Genomic DNA, 25,059 nt, shown 5'->3' on the forward strand with positions numbered 1-25,059 from the left:
TCCATTAAATTCTAGTGAAAAGTGTGAAGGTTGTGAAGAAGATGGCGCTACTGTGAGGGAAAAAAAGGGGAATAGTGGAAAAGAGGACCCAAAAGTATACTTATCCTATTGTTGACGGTCTTTTTTTCGATGTATTCTCTTCTCTGATGTTTGGATATGCTCGGAGATGCATAAAGGAATTAATGAAAAAAGAAAGAACACATGTGTAGAAATGTTTCAATGATATGCGATATGTATGGATAATTTTGCAATATATTCTGGAAACTGTATTCGATGATGTTTAAGTTATGAGGGCTGTATAATAGTGCTGGTCAATCATATGCGTACCTCACTTACATAGTGAGAAGCACATTGAGACACATCAAGGTATCTTTACACATCAAAATTCAATTTTTCATATAAGAAATGTGGGTATGGTATTCGACCACAGCGTACCTCACTTACTCAGTGAGAGAGAGGTTAGTGCGCGTAGCAGTTTCTTTATCACATTAATAGGGACAGGTTGGAGCACATTCGGTTTATCATACGAATACTATGGGTATGATGTCTGACCACAGCGTACCTCACTTACTCAGTAAGAAAAGGATGGATGTATATAATGGTTTCTTTGTCATATGCAATAAGGCGTACCGTTACTCACGGTGAAAAAGATGGAGATCCTCATATCATGGTATCTTTGCATCAGTCACGCCAGTATCACGATGTTTAGCCAGTAAAATTTATTTTACAAAATACAATATGAATGATTAAAAATATACATAAAAATTCCAGCATTGAGCAGGGGAAATGTGCAGATCTGATATGGAGACCCTATTTTTGAAGAGCAAAGTTCCGGTTCTATGCTCTAGTTCGAATTTCTAAATGGATATATTTGTAAAATGGGGTCTTACCTTTTCAGAGGTGCACATGGAATCCACCTGTATCAAGGCCTCCTAACCAATGCGTTTCGGGTTAGAGAACCCTTTTTCAAGGCATAGGGGTGTGAAGTTAAGGATTACTTATATATAGTCACTGATGGTGATGACATCACTTCCGGTTCCGGGTTCTTCTAAAATCCATCTGTTGTTTCAAATGGAGGAAATCTTGTATGTATGGGATCTTAAATGTACTACTATGAACATCCCAGGTTCAGTGTAATCTTTCTGTAGTCCTAAACAGAACGTGATCGTCATGACCGGAAATGAACGGCGGAATGTCCGCGACCGGAAATGGACGATTTGACGCTAAGGATGATGGTCCATGTAGTTCCAGTATTCCGCGATTGCCGTGACCGGAAGTAGAAGGCAATGAGGTGTCCGCGACCGGAAGTAGACGATTCGGCGCTGAGAGTTATGGTCCGTGTAGTTCTAATGTATCGCGGAGATGATGTCACTCGGATAGTGACCGGAAGTGACCGCAAACTCGGCTGGCCGCGACCGGAAGTTGTCCCATCGTTGCTGGGGAAGATGGGTATTGTAGTTCCAGGCATGTGGACGGTGACTTCACAGGAAATACGATGAATGCCCTGAGGATGTAGGGAAATGTAGTTTTCAAATACATTGCATTTTACAAGTGAAAACAATGATAACGATTGGTTAATTTTTAAAGCGGAATGGATATATTTTTATAAAGATAAAGTATGTAAAGCTGTGATATAAAAGGGTGAAGAGATAAACTGAAAAAAATATTAAAAATAAAAATAAAATAAAACTATAAAAACCACTTAAGTTCAAAGTCCTGATTTAAACCGGATGGATTTAGAGTTTTTAATGAAAAAATTAATCTCATTTCTGCTTTGGCAAGGTTGGTTTCTATATTTTTGTCTCGCCATGTGGATTTGACATGTTTTAATCCTATGAATTTCTTGATGTCTTGAGTTGAGCAATTGTGTTTGGATTTGAAATGATTTGATAAATGGTGTGTTTCTAATCCTTTTTTAATGTTTCTTAAATGTTCTGCAATTCTTATTTTCAATGGTCTTGATGTTCGACCGATGTAGCATAGTCCGCATTTGCATTCCACTAGGTATATGAGGTTTGAGGTGTGACACGTGATAAAGTCTTTGATCTTGAAATTCGTGCCGTTGATGGTTATAGTGGTATGTTTGCTTGTTGGGTCGTGGACGTTTTTACATCCCGCACAAAGTCCACATCTGTGAAAACCCTTGGTCCGTATTAAATTCTTTGTAGGCATTGGGAGAGCGCTTCTGACCAATTGGTTTTTAAGATTTTTTGATTTTCGGTAGATGAAAGTGGGTTTATTTGGAATGATCTTTTGAAGTATGGGGTCTCTAGTTAGTAGATGCCAGTTTTTCTTGATGATTTTTTCAACTTGTCTGTACTGTGAATCATATTGTGTGATTAGTGCCCATTTCATCTTTTCGTTGTTCTTTTGTTTATTCTTTATTTTGGGTTTGAGTAAGTCTTGTCTTTCCACTTGTTCTGTATTTGCTATTATGTGATTTAAATCTTCTTTGTATCCCTTTTCAAGGAAGTCATTTTTCATTTGGTCCATCATGATTCTAGAGGTTTCTTTGTTACTACAATTCCTCTTTATTCTTAGAAATTAACTCTTGGGTACTCCTTTTAGCCATAAAGAATGGTGTTGGCTATCCACTGGTATGTATGTATTTACATCAGTGGGTTTTTGAAAAATGTTTGTATTTAATTTTTGATTCTCAGAGTAGATTGTTAAGTCAAGGAAGTTAATTTCTGTTTGACTGCTGGACATGATGAATTTTATGTTCATGTTATTATCGTTGAGGTGAGTGAAGAAAGTTTCGAGTTCTTCATCAGTAGATGACCAGATGATTAAGACATCATCGATGTATCTGTACCAGTTTGTTAGAGAGTTGCCCCAGACTGTGTTGGTGAAAATTTCTTTTTCCTCCCAGTAGCTCATAAATAAGTTTGCGTAGCTGGGTGCAAATTTCGTACCCATTGCGGTCCCGGTCTTTTGGATGAAGAATTCACCGTTAAAGAAAAAATAGTTGTTTTCCAAGATGAATTGGATAGCTTCTATTATGAAGTTTTTCCTTTCTATGTCATATTCTGTTTTATTAAGGAACCAAGTGACTGCTTGTAAGCCTTGATCATGGTGGATGCATGTGTATAAAGACGTGACATCAGCTGAGGCCATATACATTCCTTCTTCCCAGTTTACCTTTTCCAATTTGGTGATTACATCTCCTGTATCCTTAAGATAGGCTTTATTGGATATTACTAATGGTTGGAGGATGGAGTCTATTAATGAAGATAAATTGGATGTTAGGCTGTCTGTTCCTGCTATTATTGGTCGACCGGGCGGATTGGTGGTGCTTTTATGAATTTTCGGTAAAATGTATATGGTAGGGGTTATGGAATGATCGACGTTGATATAATCATATTCGTCTTTTTTTAATCCTCCTGTTAGTGAGTGTTTGTTGATAAGTTTGAGGAAATTTTCTTTTATTTTGTTTGATGGGTCGGTTTTCAACTTTTGATAGGTGTGAGTGTCGGATAGCTGTCTGTTAATTTCTTCTACGTAGTCCTCACAATTCATTATGGCTATCCCCCCCCCCTTTGTCGCAAGGTTTGATGACAATACTGTCATCATTGCTCAAATCTCTTATTACCCTCTGTTCTTTCTTAGTGAGGTTGAATTTGATTTTTGGTTTTCTTAAAGAACTAATTTCATTTGTTACTATTTTCGCAAAAGTTTCGATGAAATTACCCTTGATATGTGTTGGGTAAAATTTGGATTTTTTCTTTTTCTTCTTGGTGGTGTCAGATGTTTTTTCTTCTTGCGTTTGTTCAGTTGTTTGATTGACTCCATCTTTACTACTCGTCTCTCCCTCATGGATCGCGAAATACTTTTTTAATGTGATTTTTCTGATGAATTTTTGTATGTCCACATATTTTTCAAATTCATCCATGTGTGTGGTGGGGGCATATTTCAGACCTTTGTAGAGAATCTTCATTTCTTGATCTGTGAGTTTGCGTCTACTCAGATTATAGATGTGATTGGTCATATCGGTCTGGATAATGTTGGATTGTGTAGTGCCAGTATTCTTTTTCTTGGAAATAACTCTTCTCTTAGTTTTTCCTCCTCTACATCCTCTCTTATTTAGACACTTTTTCTGTTTTGGATAATCGCATTGTGGTATTGTTAGTGTTGAAGTTTCTTTGTCATTTGATGTGGTATTGTTTTTATTCAGTCAACTGTTGTTGGTTCTCAAAGTTTCTTCTTCTTCCCTAAGAGGTGATCTTGTTCTATTCCGATATTCATTCCTCTCTTCTTCTCTCCTTAGGTGGCAATCTTTATGTCTTCTTGTTTGAGATATTCTTTGTCTAGTAGCGTGTGAATCTAGTTCGTATTCGTCTTTATTTCTGGGTTTGTAATGATGTTCCGTTTGGTTATATTCCCTTTTTCGGTTATCCATATAATATGTGGTTCTTCTATTGTACTCGTCATTGGAACGCCATCTTCTATTGATTTCTCTTTCTCTATAGGTTCTTCCTGTGTTTCTCACTCTTTCGTCCCTTCGATCCTTTCCATGGTGGTAGTAGTTTTGATCTTGCTCCTTTTCTCTATAGGTTCTCCTTATATATCCTTCTCCTGCATTGCTTCTATCTGGTTTGTAGTAGTAATTGTTTCTTTGTTGTTCCAGCTCCTTCCTATTTGATGATGTATGTTTATTTCTTTGATTGAAATGATATCTGTTCCTTTCGCCATTAGTCCATGTTACTGTTTTATCTTGTCTTTTGTGTTTTGTTTCCTCTTTCCTCTTTCTCTCTATGATAGAATTGGGTTTTGGTGTGGTGTTTTCATTCCGTCGAGACTCCTGATTATTCCTTCTCCTTCCTTTGGTGATGCCAAACTTGTAATAGTCATAGTCCCTCTGCAGTTTTCCTTGTTTCTTCTTGATAAGGAATTCGGTATTTCTGGCAATTTTTTCTGTAATTTCTTTTTCTAATGAGGCAAAGGTTGGTAGTGTATTGTATGGTTGAATGAGTACTTTGAGGACATCGATTCTTTCGTTTACTTCTTTCAATTTTTCTTTTCTTTCTCTAATGATGAGAGTCATTAAAGCGAAGGAACATGTCTCTAATATATTGTCCCATCTGTTGTGGAATTCTTCTGTACCGTCTTGGAACGACGGAGGTTTGTTCATTCTCAGTCCTTTGGGTATAATTTGTTCCATAGCCGTTTCCAGGTTGTCATCTGTCATTTCAATGTTTTCTTCTGTGAAGTTGTTTCACCATCGTGAGGAAAGAACAGCAAAGACAGAAGAAGTGTTCAAGATCAACTTCACAGAAGAAAACATCGAAATGACAGATGACAACCTGGAAACGGCTATGGACCGTCTTGGAGAATGGTTACTTAAAGAAAACAGGTTATGGTGGGAAATTGCCACGTTGGAAAAATATTCTAAAGAACAAATTATACCCAAAGGACTGAGAATGAACAAACCTCCATCGTTCCAAGACGGTACAGAAGAATTCCACAACAGATGGGACAATATATTAGAGACATGTTCCTTCGCTTTAATAACTCTCATCATTAAAGAAAGAAAAGAAAAATTGAAAGAAGTAAACGAAAGAATCGATGTCCTCAAAGTACTCATTCAACCATACAATATACTACCAACCTTTGCCTCATTAGAAAAAGAAATTACAGAAAAAATTGCCAGAAATACCGAATTCCTTATCAAGAAGAAACAAGGAAAACTGCAGAGGGACTATGACTATTACAAGTTTGGCATCACCAAAGGAAGGAGAAGGAATAATCAGGAGTCTCGACGGAATGAAAACACCACACCAAAACCCAATTCTATCATAGAGAGAAAGAGGAAAGAGGAAACAAAACACAAAAGACAAGATAAAACAGTAACATGGACTAATGGCGAAAGGAACGGATATCATTTCAATCAAAGAAATAAACATACATCATCAAATAGGAAGGAGCTGGAACAACAAAGAAACAATTACTACTACAAACCAGATAGAAGCAATGCAGGAGAAGGATATATAAGGAGAACCTATAGAGAAAAGGAGCAAGATCAAAACTACTACCACCATGGAAAGGATCGAAGGGACGAAAGAGTGAGAAACACAGGAAGAACCTATAGAGAAAGAGAAATCAATAGAAGATGGCGTTCCAATGACGAGTACAATAGAAGAACCACATACTATATGGATAACCGAAAAAGGGAATATAACCAAACGGAACATCATTACAAACCCAGAAATAAAGACGAATACGAACTAGATTCACATGCTACTAGACAAAGAATATCTCAAACAAGAAGACATAAAGATTGCCACCTAAGGAGAGAAGAAGAGAGGAATGAATATCGGAATAGAACAAGATCACCTCTTAGGGAAGAAGAAGAAACTTTGAGAACCAACAACAGTTGACTGAATAAAAACAATACCACATCAAATGACAAAGAAACTTCAACACTAACAATACCACAATGCGATTATCCAAAACAGAAAAAGTGTCTAAATAAGAGAGGATGTAGAGGAGGAAAAACTAAGAGAAGAGTTATTTCCAAGAAAAAGAATACTGGCACTACACAATCCAACATTATCCAGACCGATATGACCAATCACATCTATAATCTGAGTAGACGCAAACTCACAGATCAAGAAATGAAGATTCTCTACAAAGGTCTGAAATATGCCCCCACCACACACATGGATGAATTTGAAAAATATGTGGACATACAAAAATTCATCAGAAAAATCACATTAAAAAAGTATTTCGCGATCCATGAGGGAGAGACGAGTAGTAAAGATGGAGTCAATCAAACAACTGAACAAACGCAAGAAGAAAATACATCTGACACCACCAAGAAGAAAAAGAAAAAATCCAAATTTTACCCAACACATATCAAGGGTAATTTCATCGAAACTTTTGCGAAAATAGTAACAAATGAAATTAGTTCTTTAAGAAAACCAAAAATCAAATTCAACCTCACTAAGGAAGAACGGAGGGTAATAAGAGATTTGAGCAATGATGACAGTATTGTCATCAAACCTTGCGACAAAGGGGGGGGGATAGCCATAATGAATCGTGAGGACTACGTAGAAGAAATTAACAGACAGCTATCCGACACTCACACCTATCAAAAGTTGAAAACCGACCCATCAAACAAAATATAAGAAAATATCCTCAAACTTATCAACAAACACTCACTAACGGGAGGGTTAAAAAAATACGAATATGATTATATCAACGTCGATCATTCCATAACCCCTACCATATACATTTTACAGAAAATTCATAAAAGCACCACCAATCCGCCCGGTCGACCAATAATAGCAGGAACAGACAGCCTAACATCCAATTTATCTTCATTAATAGACTCCATCCTCCAACCATTAGTAATATCCAATAAAGCCTATCTTAAGGATACAGGAGATGTAATCACCAAATTGGAAAAGGTAAACTGGGAAGAAGGAATGTATATGGCCTCAGCTGATGTCACGTCTTTATACACATGCATCCACCATGATCAAGGCTTACAAGCAGTCACTTGGTTCCTTAATAAAACAGAATATGACATAGAAAGGAAAAACTTCATAATAGAAGCTATCCAATTCATCTTGGAAAACAACTATTTTTTCTTTAACGGTGAATTCTTCATCCAAAAGACCGGGACCACAATGGGTACGAAATTTGCGCCCAGCTACGCAAACTTATTTATGAGCTACTGGGAGGAAAAAGAAATTTTCACCAACACAGTCTGGGGCAACTCTCTAACAAACTGGTACAGATACATCGATGATGTCTTAATCATCTGGTCATCTACTGATGAAGAACTCGAAACTTTCTTCATTCACCTCAACGATAATAACATGAACATAAAATTCATCATGTCCAGCAGTCAAACAGAAATTAACTTCCTTGACTTAACAATCTACTCTGAGAATCAAAAATTAAATACAAAAATTTTTTCAAAAACCCACTGATGTAAATACATACATACCAGTGGATAGCCAACACCAGTCTTTATGGCTAAAAGGAGTACCCAAGAGTCAATTTCTAAGAATAAAGAGGAATTGTAGTAACAAAGAAACCTCTAGAATCATGATGGACCAAATGAAAAATGACTTCCTTGAAAAGGGATACAAAGAAGAAGATTTAAATCACATAATAGCAAATACAGAACAAGTGGAAAGACAAGACTTACTCAAACCCAAAATAAAGAATAAACAAAAGAACAACGAAAAGATGAAATGGGCACTAATCACACAATATGATTCACAGTACAGACAAGTTGAAAAAATCATCAAGAAAAACTGGCATCTACTAACTAGAGACCCCATACTTCAAAAGATCATTCCAAATAAACCCACTTTCATCTACCGAAAATCAAAAAATCTTAAAAACCAATTGGTCAGAAGCGCTCTCCCAATGCCTACAAAGAATTTAATACGGACCAAGGGTTTTCACAGATGTGGACTTTGTGCGGGATGTAAAAACGTCCACGACCCAACAAGCAAACATACCACTATAACCATCAACGGCACGAATTTCAAGATCAAAGACTTTATCACGTGTCACACCTCAAACGTCATATACCTAGTGGAATGCAAATGCGGACTATGCTACATCGGTCGAACATCAAGACCATTGAAAATAAGAATTGCAGAACATTTAAGAAACATTAAAAAGGATTAGAAACACACCATTTATCAAATCATTTCAAATCCAAACACAATTGCTCAACTCAAGACATCAAGAAATTCATAGGATTAAAACATGTCAAATCCACATGGCGAGACAAAAATATAGAAACCAACCTTGCCAAAGCAGAAATGAGATTAATTTTTTCATTAAAAACTCTAAATCCATCCGGTTTAAATCAGGACTTTGAACTTAAGTGGTTTTTATAGTTTTATTTTATTTTTATTTTTAATATTTTTTTCAGTTTATCTCTTCACCCTTTTATATCACAGCTTTACATACTTTATCTTTATAAAAATATATCCATTCCGCTTTAAAAATTAACCAATCGTTATCATTGTTTTCACTTGTAAAATGCAATGTATTTGAAAACTACATTTCCCTACATCCTCAGGGCATTCATCGTATTTCCTGTGAAGTCACCGTCCACATGCCTGGAACTACAATACCCATCTTCCCCAGCAACGATGGGACAACTTCCGGTCGCGGCCAGCCGAGTTTGCGGTCACTTCCGGTCACTATCCGAGTGACATCATCTCCGCGATACATTAGAACTACACGGACCATAACTCTCAGCGCCGAATCGTCTACTTCCGGTCGCGGACACCTCATTGCCTTCTACTTCCGGTCACGGCAATCGCGGAATACTGGAACTACATGGACCATCATCCTTAGCGTCAAATCGTCCATTTCCGGTCGCGGACATTCCGCCGTTCATTTCCGGTCATGACGATCACGTTCTGTTTAGGACTACAGAAAGATTACACTGAACCTGGGATGTTCATAGTAGTACATTTAAGATCCCAAACATACAAGATTTCCTCCATTTGAAACAACAGAGGGATTTTAGAAGAACCCGGAACCGGAAGTGATGTCATCACCATCAGTGACTATATATAAGTAATCCTTAACTTCACACCCCTATGCCTTGAAAAAGGGTTCTCTAACCCGAAACGCGTTGGTTAAGGAGGCCTTGATACAGGTGGATTCCATGTGCACCTCTGAAAAGGTAAGACCCCATTTTACAAATATATCCATTTAGAAATTCGAACTAGAGCATAGAACCGGAACTTTGCTCTTCAAAAATAGGGTCTCCATATCAGATCTGCACATTTCCCCTGCTCAATGCTGGAATTTTTATGTATATTTTTAATCATTCATATTGTATTTTGTAAAATAAATTTTACTGGCTAAACATCGTGATACTGGCGTGACTGATGCAAAGATACCATGATATGAGGATCTCCATCTTTTTCACCGTGAGTAACGGTACGCCTTATTGCATATGACAAAGAAACCATTATATACATCCATCCTTTTCTTACTGAGTAAGTGAGGTACGCTGTGGTCAGACATCATACCCATAGTATTCGTATGATAAACCGAATGTGCTCCAACCTGTCCCTATTAATGTGATAAAGAAACTGCTACGCGCACTAACCTCTCTCTCACTGAGTAAATGAGGTACGCTGTGGTCGAATACCATACCCACATTTCTTATATGAAAAATTGAATTTTGATGTGTAAAGATACCTTGATGTGTCTCAATGTGCTTCTCACTATGTAAGTGAGGTACGCATATGATTGACCAGCACTATTATACAGCCCTCATAACTTAAACATCATCGAATACAGTTTCCAGAATATATTGCAAAATTATCCATACATATCGCATATCATTGAAACATTTCTACACATGTGTTCTTTCTTTTTTCATTAATTCCTTTATGCATCTCCGAGCATATCGAAACATCCAGAGAAGAGAATACATCGAAAAAAAGACCCTCAACAATAGGATAAGTATACTTTTGGGTCCTCTTTTCCACTATTCCCCTTTTTTCCCCTCACAGACACAGTAGCGCCATCTTCTTCACAACCTTCACACTTTTCACTACAATTTTTTACCCGTGGCTGGTATTGCATGGCTATCGGGCGTGGCCCCTAGGCGATGAGGTTACCGGTTCTTTCTGAATTGGAAGTGGCACAGCCACCATGGACCAAAGCAATATTAATTTTATGTTGTAAGTTAGAAAAATTTTATTTTAGCCTTTATCAAGGTAAGCTTTGAACACGACTTCAGGCTTGGGATTCTGTAGCAAAGAAACCCCATTTTTCAGGCTTGGGATCCTGTAGAAAAGACACACCATTTTGCAGGCTTCAGAACCTGAGGCGAAGAAGATACCTTATTTTTCAGGCTTCGGACCCTGTGGCAAAGAGACCCCATTTTTCAGGCTTAGGACCATGTGGCAAAGATACCCCATTTTTCAGGCTTCGGACCCTTTGGCAAAGAGACCCCAGTTTTCAGGCTTCGGACCCTGTGGCAAAGAGACCTAATTTTTCAGGGTTTGGAATCTGTGGCAAAGATACCCCATTTTTCAGGCTTCGGACCCTGTGGCAAAGAGACCCCATTTTTCAGACTTTGGACCTTGTGGCAAAGAGACCCCATTTTATAGGCTTCGGACCCTGTAGCGAAGAGACCCCATTTTTCAGAGTTCGGACCCTGTGGCGTAGACAACCCATTTTTCAGGCTTGGGATCCTGTGGCAAAGAGACCCCATTTTTCAGGCTTCGGACCCTTTAGCGAAGAGACCCCATTTTCAGGGTTCGGACCCTGTGGCGTAGACAACCCATTTTTCAGTCTTAGGATCCTGTGCCAAAGAAACCCCATTTGTCAGGCTTGGGATCCTGTGCCAAAGAAACCCCATTTTTTTTTTACCAGTGGCTGTTATTGCATGGCTATCGGGCGTGACCTCTAGGTGACGAGGTTACCAGTTCTTTGAGAACTGGTAGTGGCACAGCCACCATGGACCAACGCAATATTAATTTTATGTTGTAAGTTAGAAAATGTATCTTTTAGCCTTTAACAAGGTAAGCTTACATCACTACTTTAGGCTTGGGATCCTGTAGAAAAGAAACTCCATTTTTCAGGATTCTGAACCTGTCGCGAAGATATCCCATTTTTCTGGCTTGGGACCCTGTGGCAAAGAGACCCCTTTTTTCAGGCTTGGGACCCTGTGGCAAAGATACCCCATTTTTCAGGCTTCGGACCCTTTAGTGAAGATACCCCATTTTTCAGGGTTCGGACCCTGTGGCGTATACAACCCATTTTTCAGTCTTGGGATTCTGTGCCAAAGAAACCCCATTTGTCAGGCTACGGAACCTGTGGCGTAGACAGCCCAATTTTCAGGCTTGGGATCCTGTGCCAAAGAGACCCCATTTTTTAGGCTTCGGATCCTGTGCCGTAGAAACCCCATTTGTCAGACTTGGGATCCTGTGCCAAATAAACCCCATTTTAATTTACCTGTGGCTATTACAGCATGGCTATCGGGTGTGGCCTCTAGGTGATGAGGTTACAGTTTCTTTGAGAACAGGTAGTGGCACAGCCACCATGGACCAATGCAATATTAATTTTATGTTGTAATTTAGAAAATGTTCTTTTAGCCTTTATCAGGGTAAGCTTACAGCACTACTTCAGGCTTAGAATCCTGTAGCAAAGAAACCCCATTTTTTTAGGCTTCGAAACCTGTGGCGAAGATACCCCATTTTTCAGGCTTGGGACCCTGTGGCAAAGAGACCCCATTTTTTAGGGTTCGGACCCTGTAGCGAAGAGACCCCATTTTTTAGTGATCGGACCCTATGGCATAGACAACCCATTTTTCAGCCTTGGGATCCTGTGCCAAAGAGACCCCATTTTCAGGCTTGAGATCCTGTGCCAAAGAAACCCCAGTTTTCAGGCTTGGGATCCTGTGCCTAAGAAACCCCATTTCTTTATCCATGGCTATTATTGCATGGCTATCGGGCGTGGCCTCTAGGCGATGAGGTTACCAGTACTTTGAGAACTGGTAGTGGCACAGCCACCATGGACCAACGCAATATTCATTTTATGTTGTAAGTTAGAAAATGTATCTTTTAGCCTTTAACAAGGTAAGCTTACAGCACTACTTCAGGATTGGGATCCTGTAGCAAAGAAACCCCATTTTTCAGGCTTCGGAAGCTGTGGCGAAGATACCCCATTTTTCAGGCTTCAGACCCTGTGGCAAAGAGACCTAATTTTTCAGGGTTTGGAATCTGTGGCAAAGATACCCCATTTTTCAGACTTGGGACCTTGTGGCAAAGAGACCCCATTTTACAGGCTTCAGACCCTGTTGCAAAGAGACCCCTCTTTTCAGGCTTCAGACCCTGTGGCGTAGACAATCAATTTTTCAGGTTTGGCATCCTGTGCCAAAGAGAACCCATTTTTCAGGCTTGGGATCCTGTGCCAAAGAAACACCATTTTTCAGACTTGGGATCCTGTGCCAAAGAAACCCCATTTGTCAGGCTTGGGATCCTGTGTTAAAGAAACCCCATTTTTTACCGGTGGCTGTTATTGTATAGCTATCGGGCGTGGCCTATAGGCGATGAGGTTACCGATTCTTTGAGAACTGGTAGTGGCACAGCTACCATGGACCAACGCAATATTAATTTTATGTTGTAAGATATAAAATGTATATTTTAGCCTTTAACAAGGTAAGCTTACAGCACTACTTCAGGCTTGGGATCCTGTAGCAAAGAAACCCCATTTTTCAGGCTTCGAACCCTGTGGCAAAGAGACACCATTTTTAAGGCTTCGTACCCTGTGGCAAAGATACCCCATTTTTTAGGCTTCGGACCCTGTGGCAAAGAGACCCTATTTTTCAGGCTTGGGACCCTGTGTCAAAGAGACCCCATTTTTTAAGCTTCGGACCCTGTAGCGAAGAGACCCCATTTTTCAGAGTTCGGACCCTGTGGCGTAGACAACCCATTTTTCAGGCTTGGGATCCTGTGGCAAAGAGACCCCATTTTTCAGGCTTCGGACCCTGTAGCGAAGAGACCCCATTTTCAGGGTTCGGACCCTGTGGCGTAGACAACCCATTTTTCAGGCTTAGGATCCTGTGCCAAAGAAACCCCATTTGTCAGGCTTGGGATCCTGTGCCAAAGACACCCCATTTTTTACCAGTGGCTGTTATTGCATGGCTATCGGGCGTGGCCTGTAGGTGATGAGGTTACCAGTTCTTTGAGAACTGGTAGTGGCACAGCCACCATGGACCAACGCAATATTAATTTTATGTTGTAAGTTAGAAAATGTATCTTTTAGCCTTTAACAAGGTAAGCTTACATCACTACTTTAGGCATGGAACCTGTAGAAAAGAAACTCAATTTTTCAGGATTCAGAGCCTGTCGCGAAGATATCCCATTTTTTCATGCTTCGGACCCTGTGGCAAAGAGACCCCATTTTTCAGGGTTGGGACTCTGTGGCAAAGAGACCCCTTTTTTCAGGCTTGGGACCCTTTAGTGAAGATACCCCATTTTTCAGGGTTCGGACCCTGTGGCGTATACAACCCATTTTTCAGTCTTGGGATTCTGTGCCAAAGAAACCCCATTTGTCAGGCTACGGAACCTGTGGCGTAGACAGCCCAATTTTCAGGCTTGGGATCCTGTACCAAAGAGATCCCATTTTTTAGGCTTCGGATCCTGTGCCGTAGAAATCCCATTTGTCAGACTTGGGATCCTGTGCCAAATAAACCCCATTTTTTTTAACCTGTGGCTATTAAAGCATGGCTATCGGGTGTGGCCTCTAGGTGATGAGGTTACCGTTTCTTTGAGAACAGGTAGTGGCACAGCCACCATGGACCAACGCAATATTTATTTTATGTTGTAATTTAGAAAATGTTCTTTTAGCCTTTAACAGGGTAAGCTTACAGCACTACTTCAGGCTTGGAATCCTGTAGCAAAGAAACCCCATTTTTTTAGGCTTCGAAACCTGTGGCGAAGATACCCCATTTTTCAGGCTTGGGACCCTGTGGCAAAGAGACCCCATTTTTTAGGGTTCGGACCCTGTAGCGAAGAGACCCCATTTTTTAGTGATCGGACCCTATGGCATAGACAACCCATTTTTGAGCCTTGGGATCCTGTGCCAAAGAGACCCCATTTTCAGGCTTGAGATCCTGTGCCAAAGAAACCCCAGTTTTCAGGCTTGGGATCCTGTGCCTAAGAAACCCCATTTCTTTATCCATGGCTATTATTGCATGGCTATCGGGCGTGGCCTCTAGGCGATGAGGTTACCAGTACTTTGAGAACTGGTAGTGGCACAGCCACCATGGACCAACGCAATATTCATTTTATGTTGTAAGTTAGAAAATGTATCTTTTAGCCTTTAACAAGGTAAGCTTACAGCACTACTTCAGGATTGGGATCCTGTAGCAAAGAAACCCCATTTTTCAGGCTTCGGAAGCTGTGGCGAAGATACCCCATTTTTCAGGCTTCAGACCCTGTGGCAAAGAGACCTAATTTTTCAGGGTTTGGAATCTGTGGCAAAGATACCCCATTTTTCAGGCTTGGGACCCTGTGGCAAAGAGACCCCATTTTTCAGACTTTGGACCTTGTGGCAAAGAGACCCCATTTTATAGGCTTCGGACCCTGTAGCGAAGAGACCCCATTTTTCAGAGTTCGGACCCTGTGGCGTAGACAACCCATTTTTCAGGCTTGGGATCCTGTGGCAAAGAGACCCCATTTTTCAGGCTTCGGACCCTTTAGCGAAGAGACCCCATTTTCAGGGTTCGGACCCTGTGGCGTAGACAACCCATTTTTCAGTCTTAGGATCCTGTGCCAAAGAAACCCCATTTGTCAGGCTTGGGATCCTGTGCCAAAGAAACCCCATTTTTTTTTACCAGTGGCTGTTATTGCATGGCTATCGGGCGTGACCTCTAGGTGATGAGGTTACCAGTTCTTTGAGAACTGGTAGTGGCACAGCCACCATGGACCAACGCAATATTAATTTTATGTTGTAAGTTAGAAAATGTATCTTTTAGCCTTTAACAAGGTAAGCTTACATCACTACTTTAGGCTTGGGATCCTGTAGAAAAGAAACTCCATTTTTCAGGATTCTGAACCTGTCGCGAAGATATCCCATTTTTCTGGCTTGGGACCCTGTGGCAAAGATACCCCATTTTTCAGGCTTCGGACCCTTTAGTGAAGATACCCCATTTTTCAGGGTTCGGACCCTGTGGCGTATACAACCCATTTCTCAGTCTTGGGATTCTGTGCCAAAGAAACCCCATTTGTCAGGCTACGGAGCCTGTGGCGTAGACAGCCCAATTTTCAGGCTTGGGATCCTGTGCCAAAGAGACCCCATTTTTTAGGCTTCGGATCCTGTGCCGTAGAAACCCCATTTGTCAGACTTGGGATCCTGTGCCAAATAAACCCCATTTTAATTTACCTGTGGCTATTACAGCATGGCTATCGGGTGTGGCCTCTAGGTGATGAGGTTACAGTTTCTTTGAGAACAGGTAGTGGCACAGCCACCATGGACCAACGCAATATTAATTTTATGTTGTAATTTAGAAAATGTTCTTTTAGCCTTTATCAGGGTAAGCTTACAGCACTACTTCAGGCTTAGAATCCTGTAGCAAAGAAACCCCATTTTTTTAGGCTTCGAAACCTGTGGCGAAGATACCCCATTTTTCAGGCTTGGGACCCTGTGGCAAAGAGACCCCATTTTTTAGGGTTCGGACCCTGTAGCGAAGAGACCCCATTTTTTAGTGATCGGACCCTATGGCATAGACAACCCATTTTTGAGCCTTGGGATCCTGTGCCAAAGAGACCCCATTTTCAGGCTTGAGATCCTGTGCCAAAGAAACCCCAGTTTTCAGGCTTGGGATCCTGTGCCTAAGAAACCCCATTTCTTTATCCATGGCTATTATTGCATGGCTATCGGGCGTGGCCTCTAGGCGATGAGGTTACCAGTACTTTGAGAACTGGTAGTGGCACAGCCACCATGGACCAACGCAATATTCATTTTATGTTGTAAGTTAGAAAATGTATCTTTTAGCCTTTAACAAGGTAAGCTTACAGCACTACTTCAGGATTGGGATCCTGTAGCAAAGAAACCCCATTTTTCAGGCTTCGGAAGCTGTGGCGAAGTTACCCCATTTTTCAGGCTTCAGACCCTGTGGCAAAGAGACCTAATTTTTCAGGGTTTGGAATCTGTGGCAAAGATACCCCATTTTTCAGGCTTGGGACCCTGTGGCAAAGAGACCCCATTTTTCAGACTTTGGACCTTGCGGCAAAGAGACCCCATTTTACAGGCTTCAGACCCTGTTGCAAAGAGACCCCACTTTTCAGGCTTCAGACCCTGTGGCGTAGACAATCAATTTTTCAGGTTTGGCATACTGTGCCAAAGAGAACCCATTTTTCAGGCTTGGGATCCTGTGCCAAAGAAACCCCATTTTTCAGACTTGGGATCCTGTGCCAAAGAAACCCCATTTGTCAGGCTTGGGATCCTGTGCCAAAGAAACCCCATTTTTTACCGGTGGCTGTTATTGTATGGCTATCGGGCGTGGCCTATAGGCGATGAGGTTACCGATTCTTTGAGAACTGGTAGTGGCACAGCTACCATGGACCAACGCAATATTAATTTTATGTTGTAAGATATAAAATGTATATTTTAGCCTTTAACAAGGTAAGCTTACAGCACTACTTCAGGCTTGGGATCTTGTAGCAAAGAAACCCCATTTTTCAGGCTTCGAACCCTGTGGCAAAGAGACCCCATTTTTAAGGCTTCGTACCCTGTGGCAAAGATACCCCATTTTTCAGGCTTGGGACCCTGTGTCAAAGAGACCCCATTTTTTAAGCTTCGGACCCTGTAGCGAAGAGACCCCATTTTTCAGAGTTCGGACCCTGTGGCGTAGACAACCCATTTTTCAGGCTTGGGATCCTGTGGCAAAGAGACCCCATTTTTCAGGTTTCGGACCCTGTAGCGAAGAGACCCCATTTTCAGGGTTCGGACCCTGTGGCGTAGACAACCCATTTTTCAGGCTTAGGATCCTGTGCCAAAGAAACCCCATTTGTCAGGCTTGGGATCCTGTGCCAAAGAAACCCCATTTTTTTACCAGTGGCTGTTATTGCATGGCTATCGTGCGTGGCCTGTAGGTGATGAGGTTACCAGTTCTTTGAGAACTGGTAGTGGCACAGCCACCATGGACCAACGCAATATTAATTTTATGTTGTAAGTTAGAAAATTTATCTTTTAGCCTTTAACAAGGTAAGCTTACATCACTACTTTAGGCATGGAACCTGTAGAAAAGAAACTCCATTTTTCAGGATTCAGAACCTGTCGCGAAGATATCCCATTTTTTCATGCTTCGGACCCTGTGGCAAAGAGACCCCATTTTTCAGGCTTGGGACCCTGTGGCAAAGATGCCCCATTTTTCAGGCTTCGGACTCTGTGGCAAAGAGACCCCTTTTTTCAGGCTTGGGACCCTTTAGTGAAGATACCCCATTTTTCAGGGTTCGGACCCTGTGGCGTATACAACCCATTTTTCAGTCTTGGGATTCTGTGCCAAAGAAACCCCATTTGTCAGGCTACGGAACCTGTGGCGTAGACAGCCCAATTTTCAGGCTTGGGATCCTGTACCAAAGAGACCCCATTTTTTAGGCTTCGGATCCTGTGCCGTAGAAACCCTATTTGTCAGACTTGGGATCCTGTGCCAAATAAACCCCATTTTTTTTAACCTGTGGCTATTAAAGCATGGCTATCGGGTGTGGTCTCTAGGTGATGAGGTTACCGTTTCTTTGAGAACAGGTAGTGGCACAGCCACCATGGACCAACGCAATATTCATTTTATGTTGTAATTTAGAAAATGTTCTTTTAGCCTTTAACAGGGTAAGCTTACAGCACTACTTCAGGCTTGGAATCCTGTAGCAAAGAAACCCCATTTTTTTAGGCTTCGAAACCTGTGGCGAAGATACCCCATTTTTCAGGCTTGAGACCCTGTGGCAAAGAGACCCCATTTTTCAGGCTTGGGATCCTGTAGCAAAGAAACTCCATTTTTCAGGCTTCGGAACCTGTGGCGAAGATACCCCATTTTACAGGATTCGGCCCCTGTGGCAAAGAGACCCCATTTTTATGGATTGGGACTCTGTGGCAAGGAGACCCCATTTTTCAGGCTTCGGAACCTGTGGCGATGATACCCCATTTTTCAGGCTTGGGACCCTGTGGCAAAGAGACCCCATTTTTCAGGGTTCGGAACCTGTGGCAAAGATACCCCATTTTTCAGGCTTCGGACCCTGTGGCAAAGAGACCCTATTTTTCAAGCTTGGGACCCTGTGGCAAAGAGACCCCATTTTTCAGGCTTCGGACCCAGTATCGAAGAGACCCCATTTTTCAGAGTTCAGACCCTGTGGCGCAGACAACCCATTTTTCAGGCTTGGGATCCTGTGCCAAAGAAACCCCATTTTTCAGGCTTGGGATCCTGTGCCTAAGAAACCCCATTTCTTTATCCATGGCTGTTATTGCATGGCTATCGGGCGTGGCCTCTAGGCAATGAGGTTACCAGTACTTTGAGAACAGGTAGTGGCACAGCCACCATGGACCAACGCAATATTCATTTTATGTTGTAATTTAGAAAATGTTCTTTTAGCCTTTAACAGGGTAAGCTTACAGCACTACTTCAGGCTTGAAACCCTGTGGCAAAGAAACCCCATTTTTTTAGGCTTCGAAACCTGTGGCGAAGATACCCCATTTTTCAGGCTTGGGACCCTGTGGCAAAGAGACCCAATTTTTTAGGGTTCGGACCCTGTAGCAAAGAGACCCCATTTTTTAGTGATCGGACCCTATGGCGTAGACAACCCATTTTTCAGCCTTGGGATCCTGTGCCAAAGAGACCCCATTTTTCAGGCTTGAGATCCTGTGCCAAAGAAACCCCAGTTTTCAGGCTTGGGATCCTGTGCCAAAGAAACCCCATTTTTCAGGCTTGGGATCCTTTGCCAAAGAAACCCCATTTATCAGGCTTAGGATCCTGTGCCAAAGAAACCCCATTTCTTTATCCATGGCTGTTATTGCATGGCTATCGGGCGTGGCCTCTAGGCAATGAGGTTACCAGTACTTTGAGAACTGGTAGTGGCACAGCCACCATGGACCAACGCAATATTCATTTTATGTTGTAAGTAAGAAAATGTATCTTTTAGCCTTTAACAAGGTAAGCTTGCAGCACTACTTTAGGATTGGGATCCTGTAGCAAAGAAACCCCATTTTTTAGGCTTCGGAAGCTGTGGCGAAGATACCCCATTATTCAGGCTTTAGACCCTGTGGCAAAGAGACCCAATTTTTCAGGGTTTGGAACCAGTGGCAAAGATACCCCATTTTTCAGGCTTGGGACCCTGTGGGAAGGAGACCCCATTTTTCAGGCTTGGGACCTTGTGGCAAAGAGACCCCATTTTACAGGCTTCAGACCCTGTTGCAAAGAGACCCCACTTTTCAGGCTTCGGACCCTGTGGCGCAGACAATCCATATTTCAGGTTTGGCATCCTGTGCCAAAGAGACCTAATTTTTCAGGCTTGGGATCCTGTGCCAAAGAAACCACAATTTTCAGACTTGGGATCCTGTGCCAAAGAAACCCCATTTGTCAGGCATGGGATCCTGTGCCAAAGAAACCCCATTTTTTATCAGTGGCTGTTATTGCATGGCTATCGGGCATGGCCTCTAGGCGATGAGGTTACCGGTTCTTTGAGACCTGGTAGTGGCACAGCCACCATGGACCAACGCAATATTAATTTTATGTTGTAAGTTAGAAAATGTATCTTTTAGCCTTTAACAAGGTAAGCTTACAGCACTACTTCAGGCTTGGGATCCTGTAGCAAAGAAACCCCATTTTTCAGGCTTCGGACCCTGTGACAAAGAGACCCCATTTTTCAGGCTTGGGACCCTGTGGCAAAGAGACCTCATTTTTCAGGGTTCGGAACCTGTGGCAAAGATACCCCATTTTTCAGGCTTCGGACCCTGTGGCACAGAGACCCCATTTTTCAAGCTTGGGACCCTGTGGCAAAAATACCCCATTTTTAAGGCTTTGGACCCTGTGGCAAAGAGACCCCATTTTTCAGGCTTGGGACCCTGTGGCAAAGAGACCCCATTTTTAAGACTTCGGACCCTGTAGCGAAGAGACCCCATTTTCAGCGTTCGGACCCTGTGGCGTAGACAATCCATTTTTCAGGCTTAGGTTCCTGTGCCAAAGAAACCCCATTTGTCAGGCTTGGGATCCTGTGCCAAAGAAACCCCATTTTTTACCAGTGGCTGTTATTGCATGGCTATCGGTTGTGGCCTCTAGGCGATGAGGTTACCGTTTATTTGAGAACTGGTAGTGGCACAGCCACCATGGACCAACGCAATATTCATTTTATGTTGTAATTTAGAAAAATCTATCTTTTAGCATTTAACAAGGTAAGCTTACAGCATTACTTCAGGCTTGGGATCCTGTAGCAAATAAACCACATTTTTTAGGCTTCGAAACATTTGGCGAAGATACCCCATTTTTCAGGCTTGAGATCCTGTGCCAAAGAAACCCCATTTTTCAGGCTTGGGATCCTGTGCCAAAGAAACCCCATTTTTCAGGCTTCGTATCAAGTACCAAAGGAACACAATTTGTCAGGCTTGGGATCCTGTGCCAAAGAAACCCATTTTTTTTAACCCGTGGCTGTTATTGCATGGCTATCGGGCGTGGCCTCTAGACAATGAGGTTACCAGTTCTTTGAGAACTGGTAGTGGCACAGCCACCATGGACCAACGCAATATTCATTTTATGTTGTAAGTTAGAAAATGTATCTTTTAGCCTTTAACAAGGTAAGCTTACATCACTACTTTAGGCTTGGGATCCTGTAGAAAAGAAACTCCATTTTTCAGGATTCAGAACCTGTCGCGAAGATATCCCATTTTACTGGCTTCGGACCCTGTGGAAAAGAGACCCCATTTTTCAGGCTTGGAACCCTGTGGCAAAGATACCCCATTTTTCAGGCTTCGGACTCTGTGGCAAAGAAACCCCTTTTTTCAGGCTTGGGACCCTGTGGCAAAGAGACCCCTTTTTTCAGGCTTCGGAACCTTTAGTGAAGATACCCCATTTTTCAGGGTTCGGACCCTGTGGCGTATACAACCCATTTTTCAGTCTTGGGATTCTGTGCCAAAGAAACCCCATTTGTCAGGCTATGGAACCTGTGGCATAGACAGCCCAATTTTCAGGCTTGGGATCCTGTGCCAAAGAGACCCCATTTTTTAGGCTTCGGATCCTGTGCCGTAGAAACCCCATTTGTCAGACTTGGGATCCTGTGCCAAATAAACCCCATTTTTTTTTTACCTGTGGCTATTAAAGCATGGCTATCGGGTGTGGCCTCTAGGTGATGAGGTTACCGTTTCTTTGAGAACAGGTAGTGGCACAGCCACCATGGACCAACGCAATATTAATTTTATGTTGTAATTTAGAAAATGTTCTTTTAGCCTTTAACAGGGTAAGCTTACAGCACTACTTCAGGCTTGAAACCCTGTAGCAAAGAAACCCCATTTTTTTAGGCTTCGAAACCTGTGGCGAAGAAACCCCATTTTTCAGGCTTGGGACCCTGTGGCAAAGAGACCCCATTTTTTAGGGTTCGGACCCTGTAGCAAAGAGACCCCATTTTTTAGTGATCGGACCCTATGGCGTAGACAACCCATTTTTCAGCCTTGGGATCCTGTGCCAAAGAGACCCCATTTTTCAGGCTTGAGATCCTGTGCCAAAGAAACCCCAGTTTTCAGGCTTGGGATCCTGTGCCAAAGAAACCCCATTTTTCAGGCTTGGGATCCTTTGCCAAAGAAACCCCATTTATCAGGCTTGGGATCCTGTGCCAAAGAAACCACATTTCTTTATCCATGGCTGTTATTGCATGGCTATCGGGCGTGGCCTCTAGGCAATGAGGTTACCAGTACTTTGAGAACTGGTAGTGGCACAGCCACCATGGACCAACGCAATATTCATTTTATGTTGTAAGTAAGAAAATGTATCTTTTAGCCTTTAACAAGGTAAGCTTACAGCACTACTTTAGGATTGGGATCCTGTAGCAAAGAAACCCCATTTTTTAGGCTTCGGAAGCTGTGGCGAAGATACCCCATTATTCAGGCTTTAGACCCTGTGGCAAAGAGACCTAATTTTTCAGGGTTTGGAACCTGTGGCAAAGATACCCCATTTTTCAGGCTTGGGACCCTGTGGGAAGGAGACCCCATTTTTCAGGCTTGGGACCTTGTGGCAAAGAGACCCCATTTTACAGGCTTCAGACCCTGTTGCAAAGAGACCCCACTTTTCAGGCTTCGGACCCTGTGGCGTAGACAATCCATATTTCAGGTTTGGCATCCTGTGCCAAAGAGACCTCATTTTTCAGGCTTGGGATCCTGTGCCATAGAAACCACAATTTTCAGACTTGGGATCCTGTGCCAAAGAAACACCATTTGTCAGGCTTGGGATCCTGTGCCAAAGAAACCCCATTTTTTACCGGTGACTGTTATTGCATGGCTATCGGGTATGGCCTCTAGGCGATGAGGTTACCGATTCTTTGAGAACTGGTAGTGGCACAGCTACCATGCACCAACGCAATATTAATTTTATGTTGTAAGTTATAAAATGTATATTTTAGCCTTTAACAAGGTAAGCTTACAGCACTACTTCAGGCTTGGGATCCTGTAGCAAAGAAACCCCATTTTTCAGGGTTCGAAACCTGTGGCAAAGATACCCCATTTTTCAGGCTTTGGACCCTGTGGCAAAAAGACCCTATTTTTCAGGCTTGGGACCCTGTGTCAAAGAGACCCCATTTTTCAGGCTGCGGACCCTGTAGCGAAGAGACCCCATTTTTCAGAGTTCGGACCCTGTGGCGTAGACAACCCATTTTTCAGGCTTGGGACCCTGTGGCAAAGAGACCTCATTTTTCAGGCTTGGGACCCTGTGGCAAAGAGACCTCATTTTTCAGGGTTCGGAACCTGTGGCAAAGATACTTCATTTTTCAGGCTTCGGTCCCTGTGGCAAAGAGACCCTATTTTTCAGGCTTGGGACCCTGTGTCAAAGAGACCCCATTTTTCACGCTTCGGAACCTTTAGTGAAGATACCCCATTTTTCAGGTTTCGGACCCTGTGGCGTATACAACCCATTTTTCAGTCTTGGGATTCTGTGCCAAAGAAACCCCATTTGTCAGGCTACGGAACCTGTGGCGCAGACAGCCCAATTTTCAGGCTTGGGATCCTGTGCCAAAGAGACCCCATTTTTTAGGCTTCGGATCCTGTGCCGTAGAAACCCCATTTGTCAGACTTGGGATCCTGTGCCAAATAAACCCAATTTTTTTTACCCGTGGCTATTAAAGCATGGCTATCGGGTGTGGCCTCTAGGTGATGAGGTTACCATTTCTTTGAGACCAGGTAGTGGCACAGCCACCATGGACCAACGCAATATTATCTTTATGTTGTAAGTTATAAAATGTATATTTTAGCCTTTAAAAAGGTAAGCTTACAGCACTACTTCAGGCTTGGGATCCTGTAGCAAAGTAACCCCATTTTTCAGGCTTCGGAACCTGTTGCGAATATACCCCAGTTTTCAGGGTTCGGACCCTGTGGCGTATACAACCCATTTTTCAGTCTTGGGATTCTGTGCCAAAGAAACCCCATTTGTCAGGCTATGGAACCTGTGGCGTAGACAGCCCAATTTTCAGGCTTGGGATCCTGTGCCAAAGAGACCCCATTTTTTAGGCTTCGGATCCTGTGCCGTAGAAACCCCATTTGTCAGACTTGGGATCCTGTGCCAAATAAACCCAATTTTTTTTTTACCTGTGGCTATTAAAGCATGGCTATCGGGTGTGGCCTCTAGGTGATGAGGTTACCGTTTCTTTGAGAACAGGTAGTGGCACAGCCACCATGGACCAACGCAATATTAATTTTATGTTGTAATTTAGAAAATGTTCTTTTAGCCTTTAACAGGGTAAGCTTACAGCACTACTTCAGGCTTGAAACCCTGTAGCAAAGAAACCCCATTTTTTTAGGCTTCGAAACCTGTGGTGAAGATACCCCATTTTTCAGGCTTGGGACCCTGTGGCAAAGAGACCCCATTTTTTAGGGTTCGGACCCTGTAGCAAAGAGACCCCATTTTTTAGTGATCGGACCCTATGGCGTAGACAACCCATTTTTCAGCCTTGGGATCCTGTGCCAAAGAGACCCCATTTTTCAGGCTTGAGATCCTGTGCCAAAGAAACCCCAGTTTTCAGGCTTGGGATCCTGTGCCAAAGAAACCCCATTTTTCAGGCTTGGGATCCTTTGCCAAAGAAACCCCATTTATCAGGCTTGGGATCCTGTGCCAAAGAAACCCCATTTCTTTATCCATGGCTGTTATTGCATGGCTATCGGGCGTGGCCTCTAGGCGATGAGGTTACCAGTACTTTGAGAACTGGTAGTGGCACAGCCACCATGGACCAAAGCAATATTCATTTTATGTTGTAAGTAAGAAAATTTATCTTTTAGCCTTTAACAAGGTAAGCTTACAGCAATACTTTAGGATTGGGATCCTGTAGCAAAGAAACCCCATTTTTTAGGCTTCGGAAGCTGTGGCGAAGATAC

Source organism: Pseudophryne corroboree, chromosome 4, assembly GCF_028390025.1.
Source record: "Pseudophryne corroboree isolate aPseCor3 chromosome 4, aPseCor3.hap2, whole genome shotgun sequence".
NCBI classification, from domain to species: Eukaryota; Metazoa; Chordata; class Amphibia; order Anura; family Myobatrachidae; genus Pseudophryne; species Pseudophryne corroboree.